Consider the following 15,379-nt stretch of genomic DNA (forward strand, 5'->3'; position numbering starts at 1 on the left):
AAATCGGTCACAAGAGTTCCACAGCAAATTGTTTCGACAGCCTGGTTGTCGTCGTCGTTGTCGTTGTCGACGTTGTCGTTGTCGTCGTAGTTATTGTTGTTGTTGTTATTTTGTCGTCGTCGGTTGAGTAGAGCATAGCATAGAATTGTCGCGTTTATTCGTTTTTTGGGTCATAAAGTGACACGATATCGTGGTGGTGCCATGAGCAGCAAAGTGGGGTCAATGCGGTAGTTGGACGCGGCGCGCAACAATCCGCATAGCTCATAAATTTCTGCTCCCTGAATAATTAAAAAAAAAAAAAAAAACTGTCTCTATGTACATATTTCAAAACATTACCTAAAGTCGAGTCACAACACAACTATAAGTATTGTGTCTCGCAAAATGTGAAAAAATAGTTAAGTCCTCAACCTCATCGCAGCTTTTATCGTTCCTGTATTTGACGGTATACTAGCCCGGAAGTGCTTATTTTATTTCTTTTTTTTTTTCTCTACTTGTATCTCTGTTTTACTTCAGTTTTCACCATCAAATGTGAAGCCCACGCAAAGATACTAGACTAAGAATAATTTTCACTCGTGCTAGTTCTGTTTGCCTGCCTGCCTGCTTGCCTGCTTTGTGTCAGTGTATGTAAAGCTCAATCACCCCGGAAAACGAATTAATATTTAAAAAAGGATTTCATCTTGCTTCCTATTTTTATTTCTCTTTTTCTTGTGACTTCCTTGCACCTGCCCCTTTACTCTGTCCGCTGCCCCCACAGCAGCGGCCGCCAAACTACGCCGCGTCGTGGTATACTTGGAGAGAGCTCAGATGTACATTTTTATTCAGGACATTCATATAGCCTCTACCTGTATCGCGTCGTCGTCGTCGTTGTAGTTTTTTTTTTTTTTTTATTAAAACCAACAACTCCCAAACCACCCAAGACCTAGAGGAAAAGGATAATAAAAATGCATCAACACCGTGGTGACGGTGGACTACGAGAACGATGTTTTAGTGGTGGTAGTTGTAGTAGTTGGGAAAGGATAACTGAGGATGCAGCAGGGTGGCCCAGCAACAGTGGGTGTGGAAATAGCAACAGTAGCTTCTCCACTATCTCGTCATTTTTTAGTAGCAGTACCGTTGTTAGTTTCAGTGCTACTTTTCTTTTAACAACAAGAAAATAATATAAAAAAAAATAAAGGATATTATTCATCATGCGCGAAATGTTTTTGCCTGTCGTGTAAATAAAGTTGCCACAGAAAAAAAGAAATCACAAAAAAAAAAAATAATAATAATAAAAAAAAAACTTAGGTATCTCCTTCCTTGTATTGCTGTTTCTGTGTATTTTTCTCGCTTTTTTCGGATTAATCTTGGCGTGAAAAATTAATGTAAATGAATTTCGAATGTTTTTTTTTTCCTCATAAATAAGTGTTGTTGATGTGAGCAAGTTAATTAAATATTTATAAATAATTAAAAAAGAAAGAATAGTTTTTTTTTCGTTAAAAAAATAAGTAGTTTTTAAATAAAAATTGTAAATTTAAAATAGTGATTAAGTGTTAAATAATAAAACAAATAATATTTATAGAAAAAAATCTTCAAAAGTTTGTTCGCTGCTTATACGATCTTCCGCTTGTTAAAAATAAAATAATAATAAATAGAAAACAACGTGATTTTCAGCTTGTTATTAAAAATAATATATAATCAAAAAAAAAATTAAATGTAGTTAAATTTATTAAATTATAAATAAAATCCATATAGTGAAAGTAATAAAAAAAAAAAATTAATATTAAAATATATAAATATTGTTCCATCATATAAAATCGTTGTGTTTTTATAAATGTTTAGAGAAAATATTAAAAAATAAAAATTAAATTAAATTAATAATTTAATTAAAAATAATAAATAAAAAAAAATAAATAGATAAGTGAATTTTGTGAATATAGTGAAAAAAAAGTAAAATTTCAAAATTTTCAACATAATAAATTAATTAGATTTTAAGACATCGAACGGATTATTACTATATAGTGGATACCTAATTGGTGTAATAAGAATTATATAAATGTAAGTAAAATTTTATTTGAACTTAGGTATAAAATTTAGTATTAGTTAGTATAATTACTGTTATCAAGTTCATTTTCTAACTTTTGTGTTAGTTAAGATTTACATTGATTATATAAAATTAACGGATATGCAAAACCTTCTCCAAGATGGCCTTGTAATTTTCTGAAGTCACTTGCGTAACATGTAACGTATTGCGTACCGCAATGCCATAGAAATTAATTCTTTAGCTTGTTCTTACAAAAAAGACTTTGCGTCTAACTAATAATCAAATTTAAAGCCTAGGTCCCTAGATAAAAAGAAAGTCTGCAGATTTTAGAAAATTCGCATACCAATAACAAATTTAATCTCCAGTTTAGTCGTTAGCAATACGTCAAAATTTAATACACATAAATCTATGTTTACAGTCGAGCATTAATTTCATTTATGGACACGAAGTCAGATTACAAAACAATAACGAAAGTTTTTTTGTTTTTCAAAAAAAAAAAAAAAAATGTTTATTTTCGGTCCAAAATGTTCAACACAAGAAAGCTGAGAAAACGAAATGAAAATAAAAAAATAAAAAAAAAATAAATGAAAAATTGTTTGACATGGTTGCATTGAAGCATTAATATTTCGAGATAAACACGATGCACATTTCAGATAAAGGTTTTAAAGATCTATTCAGAATATGGAATTAATAGAAAACAACTCAAGTTTTTTTCAAAAAATTAGGAAAATAAAAAAAAAAAAACTTGAATTTGAATTTCAAAAAATCGAAAAATAAATTCAATACTTTTAACCCTTTCGAACCCAAGCTATGAAAATCAATATTAAAAAATGTTTTTTTCAGTATTATCGGGTCAAAAACATCACAACTAAGAATTATGAATAGCAAAAAGTAATTTTCCAAAATAATAAATAGCAAAACTAGTGTGTTATTCTCATGTTACATGTAAGTAACATGCACAGCTTATGACCACCAAAAAAAGTCGGAGAACTGAGAAAATAACTTTTTATGAAACTATAATGTATGCTACTTCTTCTAAGCAAAAAAACAAAACACTTTCTGCAATAACATTTTTTATATCTTTTTTTTCAAAATTATGACCATATATAAAAAAAAAAATTTTTTGCAAAAAAAAAAAAAATGTGAATTTCAGTCTCTTTTTCGATAAAAAAAATTAAAGGTATGATATTTGACTAACTTTTTGTAATAATCCAATAACTAGAAATTATTATCTTTCAATTAAGCCATCGAAATCTTAAAAATTGTTTAATTTAATATTTTTTTTTGGGTCCGAAAGGGACCTAAGGGGGGAAATCCCTCCGGAATTTTTTATTTTTGCATTATTTTTTTTTTTGCGTAATAAATTTATTTATCAACCGAAGAAACTATTTTCAGTGGTCTTAGCCTTAAATGAAGCCTCAAAAGTGCCTAGATAGTCCCGAAACCAATGCGCTCCGAACCTACCATAGTACGAAAACGAAAACTTTAAACGCATTTTTTTCGAAACTAGTTTTTTTCCGCGCCGTGCAATGTAACTCAAAAACTAATGAAGCTATAGACTTGAAATTTGAAGCAAATTACTCCACAACATGAACCTAAAAGTTGAATAAAATTTGTACAGTAAATATTATTTTTAACTACTTCTTTGTAAAAAAAACATGGGTTTTTTTTTTTTTTTTATTTCTAATTTTTATTTTTCATTTAAAAAAAATAAATTTAGGTTCATGCAATTCATACTAATATCATCGGAAAAAAATTTCGTTTTTGATTTAAGATGATTTCCTGGACCTGTGTCAACTTTGAAAGGCTCCAGAGCCGCCATTTTGTTATTTTTTCATTTCAAAAAAAAAAAATTTTCAATACTTAATAATGTCAGTAATATCTTGTCTTTTTCCAAATTTCAATAAGTGCTTTCAGTTTTTTATACAAAAAATATTGAAAAAGGTGTCGTCCAGAGGGATTCCCCCCAATAAGGACACCATAACTAGTGTTAGTGTTTATGGTCTTAAAGTGTAGCTTAGGCTATAAAAATGCTTTTTGTTTTCTCCAAAAATAAAATAATTTTTGCACCCATCATGGACCACAACGGAGTTTAAAATTAAAAAAAAAGCAAAAGCAAAATTTAAATATTTTTTCTCTTACGTGAAAACAAAAAATTGAATTTTGATACTCGTAGATTCTTTGATGGAAATTCTGACAGTTCATTGATATTTTCGCACTTGTAGCTGATTTCGTAATAGACGATATGGAAAACTAGAAACTAATTAGTGAAAGGGTTAAATTGTTTAGCATTTTGTATTTACCTTCTAGTTAACATCGAGTTTAAGTCAAAATTAGCTTTTTATTTATTAGTAATTCCCTATATCTTCAACCATTGCATTTCTAATCCAGCAATTAAGAAAATAATTCTTTTATCAACCTTGTCTTATGTAAATGCAATCTGCCCCGTTAACTATTGTTGCAGAATTTTTATCTAAGGTGGTAACCTAGTTCGTTTTGTTTTTGTTAAGGAAATAGGAAGCTCTGAAAAAAGATAGGATTTGCAGAACAAATTCCATAAAAAGAACACTTCATTTCATTATCAAAACTCCCCTACTAACAATTGCATCTGTAAAGCTTTATAGAACCAAAATTGTTTGTCGGGTTATCTTTCTCGATATCATTTCTATTTAAATTTTGAAGCATTTTATATAACCAGCAAAGACGACTATCTCTCATTACTTAACCAGTTGGTTGTATTTTCATTTAGCTAGTGAGCTTATAAGCTTTTAAAAATTTCATTTTGAAAATTTTCCAAATATTTGGTTTTCAACTGGTATTTTGGAAAAATCTGAAGACCTCAATATCATTTTCGATCAATTTTTATTACTTTTTGTCTTTTAATATAAATTTTAAATTAGTTACTGACATTGATTTTTCTTCTCGAAAATGTTTACTAACTAAACTTTTCTTCAAAAAACAATACGTTTAAGTGTTGACTTCAGGGATCTGAAAAAATTATTTTTGCAAACAAAAAGGTTTTTCCAATATATATTAATTAAATATGTAATCAAAATACTTATGTACCTACCAAAAATGACACTTCAGCTTGAAAACTATTTTAAAATTCACAAGTATAAATAGCGGAGAAGCTAAATCTTAAATTTGGCATTATTTTCGAACCGAATAGGGCAGATTTTTTTTTATCTTTTTTAATCGACGCGTGGATATGTAAAACTACTGTATGAAATAAACTAAAATTATAAACCGGTATTGCCGCATTGTTCTTAAAAATCATAACTAAGATATTTGTGAACAAGCAAAGAAATTCCAAAATTTAAGAAAATTAAAGTAAAATTATGCCAAAATATTTCCTGGCTTTAACAAAGAAAAAAGTGTAAGGCACATTCTGCACTGTCTCTGATTTATTCTGATTTATTTTTTTAGCCTTTGTCTTTAAATAAGTTAGAAAATTGAAAATGATTTTTTTCATTTTTAAATGCAAATTACGATAGTGGATTTAGTGTAGTTAGGGTCTTTACGAGATTATGGGCAGCATTGTAAGGACCAGTTTTCTCATAAATTGTCTTAAATATAAAAATTATATTTGAAAACAATGACCACACTTAAGCTATGAGCCCTCGAGGAGCTTATTCTTATCGTCCTGTTCACCAAGTCAAGATCTTTTAATTGATGTAGATAACTCTAAAATTTTTTTCCAAACTCTTAATTCATAAAAAAAAATAAAAAAAAAATTGAACCTACCTAATTAAATTTGTTCGTATTAAGATGCATGTACCTATATATATCTTTCATCTTTGGACCTATTTTTAGTTATTTTATGTCAGAATAATAAGGCACGGTGGTCTTGAAAATGTTTTATAAAAATGGACCCCAAAAGTAATGATGCAGATTTGTTCGAAATGATCTCAGGATTAAAAATTTGTAAATTTCAAAATCGTACCTAATCCCTTTTTTGAGTTACAGACATTTTACATATATACACGCGAGAGGGAATTTGGAAAAAAAATTTAAACAAAAAACAAAAGCACATTATAATGTCCTATACCTTTTTGAAAAGCTAAAATATACTCCTTGAATTTGATGTTTATATGAAGTTGATTGAATAAATATTTTTTGAGAAATTTAGTTTTAAAGTTATTATTTTAGAAAAAAATATTTTTTTTTTTTTCAGTTTATTTTATTCAATTGTTTTTAATAAAGGGTAAAATTTTTTTTATACAAATCAATACTCTCATTGATTTTAAGTCAAAAACCAAAAACCACATGTTTAAAAGTATCTTAGTTTTCGAGAATTAAGGAAAAATGTATCTTTTCACCAAATTTTTTTTTTAGCATTTTTTAATTTTTTTTTTCAAATAAAAAAAAATTAACCTCAAATCAAATGGAAAAAAGGTAACTGTAACACGATGCTGATCAGGATGTCTTCTTTTTTTTAAATTAACGCGAAAAGTCAACATGGATTCTTGAAAAAAGGCTCTCACGATGAAAATCGAGAAAAGGTTTTGTGGTCCCTGAGGACCTTAGCTGTCCTGAAATCTATGTAATGTGGAATATTTTTCTGTTATACGTAACATTATAACTCTTACATTTCAAAAATAGTCTTGAAATACTCAGAACGTAATAAAAATAACTTAAAAATATAAAAATGAAAAAAAAAAAAAATACAAAACTCTAAAAAAAAAACATTAAAAAAACAGCAAAAATGAACAAAAAAAACCTCAAAAAAGGATCCAAAATACCACTTCGTTCTTGGGGTTGATTCTGAGTTACACTAAGTGTGATTAGAACTTACAAATCTGTTCATATAATAACCATTATACAAATTTTTCCTTAGGAACAAATAAAACCAATAAAAAAGTGCCTATCTTTTTTCCCATTTTTGAAAAACTAGAATAGTTTTTTGCATCTATTTTTAAGTATTTGACTAAGAACTAAATAGAATATTCAATTTTGAAAAAAAAAATTGTACCTTGTAACTCAAATTTAAAAAGAAATTAACTTAAAAATACAAAAAATTATTTTTTTTTAAATTTTGACTTTGAAATTAAATTTCTCAAAAACTATTTACTCAATCAACTTCAAATAATCATCAAATTCAAGGAGTATATTTTAGCTTTCCAAAAACGTATAGGACATTATAATGTGCTTTTGTTTTTTGTGTTTCCCACGTGTATATATGTAAAATGCCGGTAACTCAAAAAAGGGAACAGGTACGATTTTGAAATTTACACATTTGGAATCCTGAGATCATTTCGAACAAATCTGCATCATTACTTTTGGGGTCCATTTTTATAAAACCTGCCGCGTTATCAAGACCAACGTAAAGGGTTCTAATATACCTAATAAAAAAATATCATTTTCATGAAATTTATTTGGCAAGAAAATACTATTGTTTTAAAATATTATATTTTATCAAAACTACATAATACAAGAACCATCAAAGCCAAATTTAGAAAAATTAATTTTCTCTTTAGACGTAGAAATTAAAAAAAAAAAAAAACGTTAACAAAATTAAAAATTGTATAATGTTAATTTTTCTAAAATAAACAAAATAATGTTTTTTGAAAATATGAGAAGAATCAAAATTCCGAAAAAAAAACTATCAATAAAAGTTGAGGAACATGACTAACGTAGTTTTTGCATCATATTGGCTGGCAATTTTATTCCAATTACGATGATTTAATTTTTATTTTAAATGTAAGATCAGTACCAAAAAGCTTATAATTTAAACATAAAACATGCTTTAAATATCTTTTTAACTAGAATATATCTTTTTAAACAGCAAAATGTTGTAACATACTTTACTCCCAACTTTATAAAAAATTCTAACCCTCGTACAATTATAAGTGACAGGGAAATAACTTTTCCTATAATTGTTAAATTTTCGCTCCATCAACATCGTTCTTATCTTCTACTTTCTTATTTCCAACACAAGAATCCCCTTTTCTGAAAGTGAACATTTACTTTATGAACGACTCCATAATCATAATCATTAATAGCAAAGAAATCCTTCTTAAAATCCTTTACACGTGCTCAAAAGTTCACATTCACCAGGTATGAACTTTTTATGTTAGAATGCATGTGTGTATGGTAGGTACCTATGTGAGCTAACAAATTAAAATATTAATATGTAAATTGATCATAAAGTTACTTAAATCTTCTTAAATAATATTTCATCTGAGTAAATCTACTTAACGTAGGTATAAATCTACTCGAATATTCAAAACTTAAGTTTTCAAAACCTTTTTGCATTCCAAATTATGCCACTTTCCCACCAACTATTGAAAATTATAAAATTAAAGAGAAAACTTTTGACTACTTTGAATGTAGATTTCCATAAAATTTCAACCGTCTTTTTAGAGTCTATTTACCTACTAAACCATTTTCAAAATAAACCTTAGTCCGTTAAATGCTATTTATACTTAAAAAAAAAAAAATATTATATTCGGTCACATCTGAAATGAACCTCAGTTAATTTAAAATACAAAAAAAAAAAATAATATCAAACCAAGAAAACAATAACACACTGCTCCTTCTTTACCGCTACCACCACCGCTCCGTGACAGCACAACCAGAGCACATACAATATCAGTTAACATTATTTTTAGCTCGGTTACGGTAAGTATTTTCATACAGGAGTGGAATAAACACACTCCTCTCTTTTGCCGGCATAAATCGTCGTCCTTGGATGTACATAATTATGTTCGTGTTTTTCTTCTTTCTGTGTGTGTGTGTTTTTTTTTTCAATTTTTTCTTCTTCTGTTTTTTATTGTGGGTAGCACACAGAAGGAGGTAGAAAATATTTACATATTATTTTATGCAAAACAAAATACATATGAAGTTCCATATGGGGAAAAATAAATCTCCACTTCACATGTGCTTTGTGTTGTGTGCCGTATTTAGTGTTGCCATGGTGTCAGAATTTACTTTAAGAAATTCATTTCTTAAGATTGTTTATTTTACTGATTAATTTCTAACGATGTTTTGTAACAAAGAATTTTTTTAAAATATAAAAAAGAAAACAGAGTTGCCAACATCAAAATTTTTTTCAGGATTCGAGACAATTTTTCCGTAACCTTTACATATTTTGTCATCCTGAAGATTAAATTCTAGATTAACACTACAAAAACTTTAGTTTTTAATCAAAAGAGCGAAAAATAAGCATTTTCCATATAATTTTACCTCTCGTTTTTCTCAGTTCACACTCACTTTTGGTAAAATTTCAAAAGCTGAAATACAAACATTCCTGTTTGTGTCTAACTCGAAATAAATGTTCTACTGATCTAATTCCGTCCGTTTCAAAATTTCGTATGATGGTAACCCTAAACAAAGATTGTAAAAGTTCCTCTATTATAGGAAATTTTTTTACCCACATCGTGTTTTATTTCTACTTAGTCTTAGAGAATACAAGGATAGGTTTTGGCAGGATAGCCTGTAGAAATTTATTCAATCTCTGCGAGGCCTGCTGACCCCTGCGGGTAGGTAACCCCAAAAGCTCACTTATGGACTCTTGCATGGGGCTATAAAAATAAATTCTTTTCTAAATTCCAAAAGATGAATGAATATTTAAAAAGGATTTATATATTTTATCATCATACCGGACCCGGATATAAGGGGTGGAATAAATGTATTGATAATTGAAATCTGAAGAAAAAAACTATCAAGCCATCAGACTTCCTCCTTAAAACCAACTCATCTTAACACACACATGGACATGGACAAATATCTGACAAAAATAATAGAAAAGAAACTTAAATTGGATATCCTTGCTTGCATCGGATCGCAATATGATATGAAGCTTAAAATCAGTTGAAGAAAGGCAACAAAAGTCAAGAAAAAAAGAAATGTGAAACCAGGAAACACAATAAGCTCCTTGGATACCTCTATCGTATACACCAACTATATTGTTAAGCTAGTGAAATCGATTAAATGCCCGCATTGATTTCCTTGTTCGTCATTCTTTTTCTTTTCGACTAGCTAACATGTGACGTAGAGAGTAGCAACGTGGTCGGGGGTGGTGACGGAACGCGTTGGTGGGTATCTTACATTTGATTTAGATATTAAACCCTTCTGTTGATTTATTAATCGATACCATTTGACACGAACAAGGACGAAGGAAGAAGGACATGAAATCAGCTTCAACAAATCTAAAGAAACAAGTTAAGTTAGATTATGTGTGTTTTTGTCTATGAAGGAAAATGAATGTTTTTTAGTTGGTATACTCTAGACTCGTATGTATGTGTGTTGATCCTTCAATATAATAGTTAAGAGACGGACAACAAGGCAAATTGAGCCTCTGGGATTGGTGTGGCGACAACAACGACTTTGTTTGTTGATGGAATTATTTATTTAGCAACAGATATACAATGCGCCTGTTGGTAGAGTTTGGTATTATGTAGGACATTTGTTAGTTTATTGTTGGTCATTTGGTTTTATTTTATTTTTTTTTTTGTTGTTGGTAGGTATTCTCACTTGGCCACTTTTTGACACTCAAAAAGAAAGGACTTAGTAAATTTTTTTTTGAAGAAGAAGAAGAATAAGAAAGAGGAAAGGTGTTTTCAAGAAAGCATGGGTAAACATTCTCAGGTATTTATTTACCATTGTGCTTAGTTAGCTAATGGTCATCAAAACTATCCATTTAGGGATATAACATTTAGGAAATCTAAAATTAATGTTTGTTGTGAGGGAGTTGGTATTTTTTTTTTTAATGTTGTGGTTGTAAATTTTATCGATCAAGTTTAAATAAAAGGCTAATGAAAGCTAAGTATTTTATATACAAATATTGATTTAAATATAATTTTTAAATTTGAGCTTCAAGCAGTCTGGGGTGAACATGAACAGTTTACAATAAATTTATCTAAATCCCTGGTTTTGAATAATAAAAATTGCATCAACTATTATATTGCTTGAAAAAATTTTAAGGTAATTTTCAATACTGAAGCGAACACCATTATTTGTTTTATTTAAAAACATTTACAAAGAGGTGCCTGTCCAATTTTACAAGAAAAAAGAGTTAATTTTATGACGATATGCTTTTGGAACTTGTAAAATTATCATAAAAAGGTGTCTTCAAGAAAATAATGATGGATTGAGTACATTAAGTAGATAAATATTTTGCAAATACATCATTGCTTTGGTTACGTTGGAGTGCAACAGAATTGAATTACTTTCCTTTTCTCCTATTTTGATAACGGGATTATTCTTTTGATGCATTTCTGACGTTTTGACATTTATATATCATTTATAACTAAAAGATTTTATGTAACAGGCAATTTGTCATTTAAAAAAAAAAATTGTTTCGAATTTGTATGTTTTATATTTTTTTATCTAAAAACCTTCGATGATTAAAAAAAAAATAGGCTATCAGAGAGACACCAATTAATTAGTACAGCTTTTGATGATATGGTTCAATTATCAATATCCTTGTAGTGATCGTGGTATTTAATTTGAAATGTACACTCGGGCGTATACGTACTTTTTTATTTATTTTTTTTTTAAATTTTTTTTTACGTTTCCATATATGTGCCCTTAATTATGAAAGTGGACTAAGTCACTCCTAAAAATGGCATCAAATCTAGCCTAAAAATAATTATTAATTAAGGGGTAAAGTTTATTTGAACGCAAAATTGCAGTAAATAAACTTCTTTATTGCTCCTCTAGTGATTTCATAAAATAAATATAATTAAATCGTTATAAGAAAATTATTATTTAGAAAATTATTACTTAGTCCACTTTCATAATCAAGGGCACATATATGTATGTACATTGCACATGTTGACAGATATTGCCAAGCTTATGCTCGTGGGCTCCGTGAAGCCAGAACTGCGACCTCAAATTTTTTGAACCAAATTTGTCTAATTCGTTTGGAATATCTCCTAAACAGAGGGTGGACAAACGATGATTTTTGGTATACGTAAAGAACTCGAGGTGGACAAACGACACCATTTTGAAATTTTGAAAAAAATTAATTTTTGGGGATTTTAGGGGAGTTTAAAATTTTCAGTGCAAAATTTGTTTTTTGAATTGCTCCTAAACGGGGGGTGGAAAAACGATTATATTTGGTATGTTTATAGAACTCGAGGTGGACAAACGATTGCAGTTAGTTTTATACGTCTATCTCAAAATTTGAGCGTTTTAGACGATTTTTCATTTTTCAGACTTCCTATAAAAAAAAAAGAATTTGCTCTAAAATTTTTTTGAAGGGTGGACAAACGAAAATTTTGGGTGGACAAAAATGGACAAACGGTGGACAAACGAATTAGATAAATTTTGTTCAAAAATTTTGAGGTCGCAGTCCTGGCTTCACGGAGCCTATCCTCGTGCACGTCTTTATTTACAATCATCATCATACCATAGTAAAAGATAGGTATTCAAGAATAACAATTTTCTTAATTTTCTCTTTTTTTATTTGTTTAAAATTTAAATATTCCTTTTTTTTTGTACAGTCAAATGAGGCAAAGAAAAGAATCAACTTTTTAAAGAATTAACATTCATTATGCTTCAAGTATTTTTTTGTGATCGATTTTTCATTCTATAACTCACCAAATCAAAAGTGGTAAAAAAAATCGGAAAAAAGGAGATTGGTTTCATATTACAAATATAGTCCTTTTTTCTACTTTACTGGTTTATTTCAGTAGTATATAGAATTTGTATCATAAAACCAATCTTCTTCTTTATTAACTAGCCAGGCAACGGGCAAAAACCTTTCCAGTTTTAATGATTAAAATTTTAATCTTACTGGATATAGTTCACAAAATCTATGTAAGTTGAGCTGAATATAAACAAAATTTGCATATTGACAAGATGTCTCACGATAAGTCAACTGACTAGTCCGAATGAGCTTCACCGGGACGAAATTTGTGTTTGTATGTCATTTTCTGCCCATATTATTTTCATATTATTTTCCGATATCTTTTAATAGCTGTCTGGTGCATTTCTAACATTTCTGCTTTATTTTTTTGTTTGCGTTTTTTCTAATTTTGAGCAAAAATGTTTGTGTCCCTTTTTTATACCTATACAAAAAAAAATCTCCGGTAGGATTTACGAGAGCCCAAAAATTTAATGTTGTAACCGTTTTGGGTAAAGGATTCACTTTAAAAAAGTTATTTTTGTTTTCCTTTTTCTTATTTTTAATGGTTTGTGTAGGTATACCAAAATACTTGACATAACTATTTATCGTTTTTATGTCTTGAACACAACAGCGCATACAATTTGTTTTTATAAAAATAAAATACAATTTTTTACAAATTTACATACAAAAGGTTAGATCATTTTGCGTTAAAGTAAACATTTTCACAGTCGGGCAAACATATGCGATGATTTTTTTTAATGTCACTTTTTTTTTAAACTAAGGTTTTATGGGTTAAAAATTGGTATTCATAGAGATGTGATCTTTTGAATTTGTATTAGTTTTTTTTTTTCATCTACAGGAGAGCAAAAAATCTTTGTTATTTCTTTATATAGACACTCGGGCGTATATGTTTTTCTTTTTTGTAATATGGATATTTTTTTTTAATTGTATTTTACTTGTAATTAGTAGTTTTATTTAATTATTTATAAATGAATAATAACTTATCTTAAAGTATTAAAATGCTGTTAGTCAGATAAAGAGGTACAAAATTTTGAAAACTGGCACTTAGTTCTCAAAAGATCTCTTTTTTGTTAACTTGGGAGTTTTTGGTACTACTCGTTTTTCTAAAAAATCAATAAGTTTTTTAAAAGGCTAAATTCTGCTTTAAATATTTTGTGAATTAATAAATCTAAAAATTTTAAATCTTGAAACTAAAAATCCCTATTTAAAATAAAAAAGAAGACATACGACGGTTAAACTTCATAACCTCGTAAGTCAAAAAATTCGAAAAAAATATTATTATTGCAAACAATTCAGAAAATTCAGAGCTATCTTTTGGTATATTCAGTTCAACAATGTTGTTTTGAATATTTTTCAGGAATGACGAAATTCAAAAGCTCGTATTGATATATCCCATACAAAAACAAGAAACACAACATATTGTTTTTTGATTTCTGAAAAACTTGCAAAAACGACTTACGAGGTTATGAAGTTTAACCGTCGCATAGTCTTTTTTAAATTAAAAAATCAGGCTAAAGCAAAAATACTATCCCCTTGTGAAAAGTTAGCCTCCTTCAATATTTTCAAATAAGAAAGTCATCAGAAAAGCATAAAAATAATATTTTAAAAAGAAATAATGTGAAATAAAAAAATCACAGTTAATTGTCTATTATTCAAGGCTTGAAAGAATAAAAAAACTTTCAATTGTGACTAAATTTAAAATTAAATAAAATGCACGACTGGGGTCGCACGTACTTGCTCTTATGCTTAAAGTAACTCTAATGTTAAAGCTTTTTATTCAAGAAAATTAGGAAAAATTTGAGATTTTCAAGAAATTTCATAGGTAGTGTATAAACATAAAATCTGTTTTTATAATTAATTAAACACCGTTTTAAATGATTAAAAAAAAAAAAACAAGTATGCCATTTTTTACTTGTATAAAAAGGTATTTTTTGAAAAAATTTTTCGAAAATCGTAGGAGCGGTTTTTTTGAAAAATAATTTTTTATATAGGTACCTATAAAAAATTTCTAACATTTTTCAAAAAAATAGTTATTATGCCATTTTGAAGAAATAATTAATTTACACGTAAAAACTAAATTTCAAAATTTTTCATTAATCCGTTTTCAAAAAATTGATTTTCAAAAAAAAAAGTTTTGGCAATAAAAAAAAAAAGTTTGAAGAAAATCACTTCACTTGTTTAGGCTCCAGATAGATACAGACAGACATACAGACAGACAGAATTGCCAGGCCCACTTTTTTGGCATTCTCCAGCAATGTCATGTAAAATTGTTATCTCGAGTTCGATCCTAAACTTGCCCTATAGTACCTATATCGCAAGTAAAAAGAAAAAAACTTAGCTCCAAGCATATTTTTTTTTATTAAATATGAATATTAAAACCCTAAGCATAAGAAAAAAAAAACTAAATTCTCACAAACTCAGGCCCCAACTAATGCTAGTAGATCAACCAAGATAAATTCTCTATTTTTTCAAGTGACATTCCATCATCATGATACCTGTTTTTTTTTTTTTTTTTTTTAATTTTTCCTTGACAATCTCTTCTCAGTTTGTCATAATATTTCTTTTTCCATTACGCCTACATTTTACCATAACAAAAAGCCCCCTCAAAATAAAAATAAAAAAAATATATAAACCTAATGCAAAAGCCTCCAAGACATAAATATATACCAACAAAAGAGAATACCAAATAATTTTTCCATTTCACATAGAGTTTATATATCCTTCTAACAAAATTCATTCATTAATTATGCCAAATCGCAGGTCAT

The 15,379-nt window shown here is 28.2% G+C and overlaps 1 protein-coding gene across 3 annotated transcripts in view; it reads left to right on the forward strand.

The window, feature by feature from the left end:
- The first annotated feature begins 1,886 nt into the window (after positions 1-1,886).
- Positions 1,887-15,379, forward strand: part of LOC129921025 (sodium channel protein 60E) — a 264,152-nt gene continuing 250,659 nt past the window's right edge. For all 3 annotated transcript variants that reach the window (XM_056002640.1, XM_056002642.1, XM_056002641.1), the window contains exon 1: positions 1,887-2,034. The gene's annotated coding sequence lies outside the window, so the exon portion shown is untranslated. The remainder of the gene's footprint in view (positions 2,035-15,379) is intronic.

This window comes from Episyrphus balteatus, chromosome 1 (assembly GCF_945859705.1).
Source record: "Episyrphus balteatus chromosome 1, idEpiBalt1.1, whole genome shotgun sequence".
Taxonomy (NCBI): Eukaryota; Metazoa; Arthropoda; class Insecta; order Diptera; family Syrphidae; genus Episyrphus; species Episyrphus balteatus.